Source organism: Homarus americanus, unplaced genomic scaffold (assembly GCF_018991925.1).
Source record: "Homarus americanus isolate GMGI-L3 unplaced genomic scaffold, GMGI_Hamer_2.0 scaffold46493, whole genome shotgun sequence".
Lineage (NCBI taxonomy): Eukaryota > Metazoa > Arthropoda > Malacostraca > Decapoda > Nephropidae > Homarus > Homarus americanus.
The window spans coordinates 6,117-13,876 of record NW_024740283.1 but is presented as its reverse complement, the minus strand read 5'-3'; the positions used below and the strand labels follow the sequence as shown (position 1 = coordinate 13,876).

The window sequence follows — 7,760 nt, the reverse complement described above, 5'->3', positions numbered from 1 at the left end:
TGGGAGGATGATGACGAGACATGGTAGAGCAGATATGGGCATGGGAGGAACGAGACCTATCATGATAGCCCAGGAATATACAGTAACACAGGGATATGGGGCCTAGCATGGGAGGAGGACCCGACATGAGTGGAGCAGAACCTAACATGGTAGAAGGGTAACCTATCATTGGAGGAGGACCTAACATGGGAGGAGGAGGACCTAACATGGGAGAAGGACCTAACATGGGAGGAGTAGGACCTAACATTGGAGGAGGACCTAACATGGGAGGAGGAGGACCTAACATGGGAGAAGGACCTAACATGGGAGGAGTAGGACCTAACATTGGAGGAGGACCTAACATGGGAGGAAGTTTTAAGATTATAAAAATCAATAAACCTTTAGAACAACACATCTTCCTGACGACCAAGGAAAAAATATACTCTTATGGAAACAATGTAGGACTCATAACTAAACACCTGATATAACTGTATAATTACACTAAGTGTTATAAGTATAGTCATAGCCTTATAGCCTTGTGAGTGAGAGTTGTGAACTCTCGGAACAATCGGCCAGAGAGTGTTGTGACGGCACCGAGTGTGAGCTCTTTCAAGATCAGACTTGACAAGCACTGGAGCAGGTTCACATGCAATCAGGAGCCAGTGCATACCCAGTACTTGCCAACAGTGCGTAACAGAGACGTGACCGATCGTTCAAGCGGCTAACGAGCCGATCCAGTGGTGAAGAGGATAAAAGTCCAAAAAAGTAAAAAGTTATGTGTACAAATGTATACATAATAGACTAAGAAGAATCATCGCTTATAATTCATATATGTATCAATGTCATATTAAGGTTAAGTTAATATTAGATTCAGTCTCTCGTTGTCAATATATCCGATCAATAAGAAAATAAAATCAAATTCACTCGTTCGAAAGCTGTCACAAGTTGAAGCCAGATTGGTATCCATAAAAAGAATTATGTTTCAGAACTTTAATTATTTACGTATAGAGATATATAAAAAAAATAAGACAAATATACCCAGATAATCCAAAACACACCGTAACCAGACCAAACCTAACCACATTTAACCAAATCTGCCCAAACTACCCGCGTGAGGAACCAGAAAATTAGAGTCTTTTTACAGCAGTTTTCACTCGTCTTACTGTAGCAGGACACCAAGGAAGTAAATGTGATGAGGGAGGTAATAGTTCTCGAGGGAAGGAGACCAAGGGGTACATGAGAGGGCAGCTGATGACTAATGACCCGTCAATAGAGACAACAGATGGTAATAGGAGCTGTGGTGGTGATGTGTATCCGGGGAACAGGAGTCTTGTTATAATGGCCTCTATTATTATTAATAATCTCATTGCCCAGCATCTTAACTCTCCCAACCTAAGTCACTATCCTAATCCCAGCTCTGCAGTCCGTAGCTTTAAGGTAAGAAATATTGAACACTTGGGTCTACCATTCCGTACTTCTTTACCAGATAACAAACCCAAACATTCCTTTGTAAATCATCAGAGAGAGGAAATGAAAGTGACCCAAGATATCTTTTATTTTTTCAAATATTAAAGCATCAAATGAATTAGACTTGAAGATTCTGGAATCGCTAATCGTCGCAGGATATCTTTTTCCCAAACAATTTATTTGTGCTCACTGTAGTTGATCTGGACCTCGATGTTGATAAGAGGCAGATCAGAAAGACTATCTTCCAAACCACCCACCCACCCACCCACCCACCCACCCACCTACTCCACATTTGATGAGGCAGCCTCCTTCACAGGTAATAAGTCAGACCCCACTCCAATGGCTCACCCCCCTCCACATTAATCTTCGTTCAGCCCCCCATTCCGCAGTTAATGATTCATCTCCCTGGGCTTCACAGTTAATGACTCAGCCCCCACTCTGTAGTTGATGGCTCAGCCCCCTTCACCTGCCAGTTGGGATTACCCAGCCCCAAATACCCCCTCCACACAGTTATTAACTCAGCCCCACTCCCTCATTACACAGTTAACGACTCAGTGAATCCCCACTTCTCCCACTGTACAGGTAATGACTCCGCACCAATTCCTCACTCCACCATTAATTACTCAGCCCCAACTCCCCCCACTACAGCTAATGACTTAAGTCTCCACTCGTCCCACTCCACCATTAATGACTCAGCCCCCACTCCACAGTCCTGGCCCTCAGCCAGCTCAACACTAACTCCGTAAACTCATCACACTCACCCCGCAGTCAGCCACAAGTAACAAGAAAACAAATCACTTATAAAAGGCTGAATTTATATCTTAACTTAAGTTTAATCAACACCAACATACACTATACACATGGTCTTCACAAGCTTCATGTATGGATACGGTAAATAAAAGCGTCAATTCAATCGATGTTGAACCGTTGTCCATCAGTGTATTTACAGTATACAGCCATTCACTAGCAGGGCGGCAAGTGTTAACAAGGTCACGCCAGGTCAAGGGTCACTGGTTACTCATACTTGACCCCATAATGTTCCCCTCACGATACTGTACACGGGATCTTTTATGGTTCACTTACACTTATTTATGTCACTCGTTAAACCTCAATAACACAGGATGGCTTTAACCTCGCTATAACGATGTATACGCAGCGTCACGAGTCGAGCTGCATCACTGGTGGATCAGTGGCACTACAACATTCCTCAGTGGTGGATCAGTGGCACTACAACATTCCTCAGTGATGGATAAGTGGAACTACAACATTCTTCAGTGGCACTACAAGACACACTACAACATTCATCAGTGATGGATCAGTGGCACTACAACATTCCTCAGTGGTGGACAAGTGGAACTACAACATTCTTCAGTGGCACTACAAGACACACTACAACATTCATCAGTGATGGATAAGTGGCACTACAACATTCCTCAGTGGTGGACAAGTGGAACTACAACATTCTTCAGTGGCACTACAAGACACACTACAACATTCATCAGTGATGGATCAGTGGCACTTCAACATTCCTCAATAATTGATCAGTGGCACTACAAGACACACTACAACATTCCTCAGTGATGGATCAGTGGCACTACAAAACACACTTCAACATTCCTCAGTGATGGTCAAGTGGCACTACAAGACACACTACAACATTCCTCAGTGATGGTTAAGTGGCACTACAACATTCCTCAGTGATGGATCAGTGACACTACAACATTCCTCAGTGATGGATCAGTGGCACTACAAGACGTGGCACTACAACATTCCTCAGTGATGGATCAGTGGCACCAAAAGACAACACAAATCCCTCTATCATGATAATATTCCAATCACGATGTTTGGGTAAAATATTTTTGCAGGAAGGCGGACGTCATATATTCCGGTAAAGGTATTGCAGGGTGAACCAATCCTCCCACCTCTCAGATTGATAAGATAAATATGGTAAAATATGCTCCCCCGAGCCTCTTACGCCGCCATGCCTGTCACTCCAGCCGACGGTGGACGCCACGCTTTATTTTATTCAGTCACGGGGCCGAGCTTGTGATCCTAGATGGGGGGGAAGCGTCTTTACCATATCCTGAGTCGGAGACGTTCATGAATGGAAGGAGAGATCCATTATTATGCCCTGATACCTGACATAAGGCTGTGTGCGTCACCCGAGACAGATGGAAGGTTAGAATGTTAAAAAAATACGCCATAGGTACTTCAACAACAACTTATGTACTTCCCTGTAATTGGGTTGACTGAACATGTACAAAGTGATCAACTCTCTCACTCTAGCAGCAGTAAAAGCTTCACTAGTGTTCTCCGCCTCACGGTGGTCTAGTGCCCACAATAGACACAGTCACCTGGAATCATCATCTTGTCAGGGAATCAACTCCTCAAACAATGGGTCTGAACACGTTAATAATTCCCAGTTGTTACTTTGTATTTGTATGTTGTTGTTGATGTTGTTGATAGGGGCCATAAATATATACGATACGATACGTTTTTGTAATAAAAGTGAAGTTATTATTTCCTTATACATATACGTGTGTGTGTGTGTGTGTGTGTGTGTGTGTGTGTGTGTGTGTGTGTGTGTGTGTGTGTGTGACTTATGTTTATTGTTTTAGATCAAACTAGGGAGAGGTCAGCACTATTTGTTTCTCATTACTCTACGAAAAACCATCAAATTCTTCACATATTTCAACAACACAATATATCATCGGTAATATTCCTCTCTCAGACGGTGACAGGTGGCTTGACTGTTATTGTGGTTTTATAGTTTTCCCTCATTTTATAGTCACGTTCATAAAGACAGGTCAATCTTGGTGCTATTCTTAGATACTGGTGTGTGAGACGCACTCCTGGGCCGCCCGCCCACGACGAAGGGTGTGGAGACGATAAGCGGCTCCTCAGGGTGCTCTTGTAGGAGGTATGGGGCAAGTTAAGCGTCCATGTTGACTTTACTGTAGGAAGATGGGAGGACTGTAATAGGACTTATACTTGTGTGTGTGATAATCATATTTTTTTATGTTTTCCTTTTTATTTCCTCTTTACTTCTAGCGTTCATTTTGTTGCTTCTTTTTTTTTCCTCCTCTTCCTTTTCCTCTACTATGTTTCTTGATAATTTCTTGTCTCTATTTTTTCTCCTTTCCTGCTTTTCTTATTCTGTATCTCTCGCTTCTTTTTTTCCTTTCCTCTAATTCTCTTCCTCCTTCTTCCCTTTCCTCCCCCACTGTTTCTCCCTTACTAATTATCTTCCTCCTATCGTTCTCACTCCATTTTCTCTTTCCTTCCCTCCTAATTATCCATCTTTCCCCTCAGTCTACCTTCCCTTCCCATCCCCTCTGTCCTCTCTCATTACCCCTCACTCTCTCACTCCTCTCCATCCCCATAACAGAGTACCGTCACCCGTCAAAAAATTACTCAAATTACAGAAGACTTTACACAGAGGGCGAGGTTGATCTTGAAGTAGTCAGAGCTGAGACAACACACGAGGAAGATGGACAACTGGTTATTTTACCGGAGTTATGAGAGAATAAACTTCTTGTACAGTTAGTTTCATTGTTGGGTTTTTAGAAGTCTGTGAAAAGCTATACTGTATATCTATCTGGCGGTAGAAATATGTGAATAGCTATATATCTATATTTGAGTGCATAAATACATATAAATGATAAGTTATATAATCTATCTGGCTATAAATCTTAGTATTTAAAACTATATTGTATACATCTGGTTATGTGTAAAAAAAAGTGTATCTAAAAAGTCATATTTATTTATGTAAATAAATACATAACAAATATACCTGTAAAAAGGTTTCCCTGTAAAAATATCCATTTATTGCGATCTGTAAAAAGCTGGTGTATATATCCATCTGCTTGTGATCAGTTATGTCCCAGTATCCAGAAGGCTATATATGTACACTTTGTACAGTATGTATCCATTATCCAGGTGTCCTTCAGGCGTCTCCATCCATCATCCATCCACTCTTTTGTGTGAATTATATCTGAGCTTGGACAACGGGTAGTTACTGTGCACTCTACCTGTGAGCAGGGGCGTAGAAATGATTACAGAACTGAGGTTACTGTGTGTGTGTGTGTGTGTGTGTGTGTGTGTGTAAAGACTTTATTATACGACCAAATTACACCCAGGAAGCGGAGTTCTTTAAATAAACACGGGAGCCCAACCAGCCATCACCATCTACCATCACAGTTTATTACCTCACTCACTACTACATCATCACCCTCAAACAACACCCCGACACAGTCAACTACTTATAAACGCCACATTAAATACCATCATACAGGAGCTAATTCATCATATGCTTAGCCTTCATCAGTGGCTCCAACTGTGAAGAAAAACTCATTTAACTGCACCAAAAAGTAGTTACATAATCGGTTACAGTTGACGATACAGTTACATTACCTAATACAACCTACAGGGTCATCAGATACAGATATTTCATGTTCCCCCTAAAACGACTTTCCTCGATGGATTCACCCTTCTGCCTCTCCCTATATAGTATATGGGGTGATGGGGGAATTGTGATGCGAGAGCGTGTGTGTGTGTGTGTGTGTGTGTGTGTGTGTGTGTGTGTGTGAAATTAGCTCTCGTTACCTGTACACCCTTTAGTGCTTCGTCTTGTTCTGTGTCTTCAACTCAGTATGTAAATACAAAAGAGCGTTTGGGATGTAGGTGTGTTATTCTTCACTGTGTTCACCTGTAACATGAGAGATGCGGAGGTCGTGTGGATACAGTCTCTGCCTCCTGTCCTGAGAGTCGCCGGTTACCGCCCAGTTCGCCCAGCTGTGAATGGGTACCTAACATTACAGTTGAAGACGTGAAGGTGGTTTAGTGCAGTGCCGGCTATGCTGCTTCCTTGTGTACCGGAGGCTTAGTGTAGTGTGTTGTATTGGTGCTTAGTATAGTGTGTTGTATTGATGCTTAGTTTAGTGTGTTGTATTAGTGATCAGTATAGTGTGTTGTATTGGGGCTTAGTATAGTGTGTTGTGTTGGGGCTTAGTATAGTGTGTTGTATTGGGGCTTAATATAGTGTGTTGTATTGGGGCTTAGTATAGTGTGTTGTATTGGGGCTTAATATAGTGTGTTGTATTGGGGCTTAGTATAGTGTATTGTATTGGGGCTGAGTATAGTGTGCTGTATTGGTGCTTAGTATAGTGTGTTGTATTGGGGCTTAATATAGTGTGTTGTATTGGGGCTTAGTATAGTGTGTTGTATTGGGGCTTAATATAGTGTGTTGTATTGGGGCTTAGTATAGTGTGTTGTATTGGTGCTTAGTATAGTGTGTTGTATTGGGGCTTAGTATAGTGTGTTGTATTGGGGCTTAGTATAGTGTGTTGTATTGGGGCTTAGTATAGTGTGTTGTATTGGGGCTTAGTATAGTGTGTTGCATTGGTATCACCCCAAACTATCCGGCTGACCTATGAGGCCCACCTTCACCCCCACCTCACATAAAGAGTCACCCCCCTAGTGAGATATTAGCCTGTCAGTTTGCTATAAAAGGTTACATGAATCGATAACTTTTCTCCCGTCACTTAACGAGGACTGTTATGGAGACCGCTGTGTTAGGCGCTGAGATATAACACAGTCCTTTAAACTAGCCCTTTTTTTTGTTACCCCTCGTGTACGAGGATGGCTGTCCTAGGTGTGAATTTTTTGAAGGTGTATAAGCTGTTTATCAATACAACAACCACACCATGAGTTAACGAGTTGCATGACCCAGTGCCAAGGAATAGTCCGAGAAGACCGGACAACTCGCCAACTCCACTGGCTAACCATCACCCCGGAATACGATCCGCAAATCGATTAACATCCAGGTCCCCAATTACTGCTGGGTAGACAGAGGCAAATGGCGTAAAGAAACTTGAACATAGTTTCACCCTGCCCGGGGATCGAACCCGGGTCCGCTCGCTTGTGAAGCGAGCATGCTGACCATTACACCACAGGTCGCCGTACACCTTCCTTTAACCTCTCCACCATGGAAGGAAATATACCTGTGTAATGTTTACTGTATGTATCTATCTACAGTATACGAGGACTTGTACTTTGGTATATATATATATATTACCCTTCCAAGCCTTTTCCTATTGAGTGAAGGTGGCGGAAACACACACACACTCACACTACATCCTTGACCACCGAAGGGTCAAGACGTACCTGGCGCTCCTCTCGGAGCAGCCAGGTCAACTGTTAAGTTGGCCCATACCAACCCCCTCCCCTGAACCCTCCTCCCCAACGGAATATCAACAAGTTCTCGCCAGAAGTTACAATTTCATTTAGGAAAGGAACGGAACAAGTGTTAAACA

At 42.7% G+C, this 7,760-nt stretch overlaps 1 non-coding gene across 1 annotated transcript; it reads right to left on the bottom strand.

Annotated features, from left to right (window-relative positions):
• Window positions 1–7,330: 7,330 nt before the first annotated feature.
• Trnav-cac lies at window positions 7,331–7,404 on the bottom strand. Its single transcript has one exon. It is a non-coding gene; the product is annotated as a tRNA-Val (tRNA).
• Window positions 7,405–7,760: the final 356 nt, after the last annotated feature.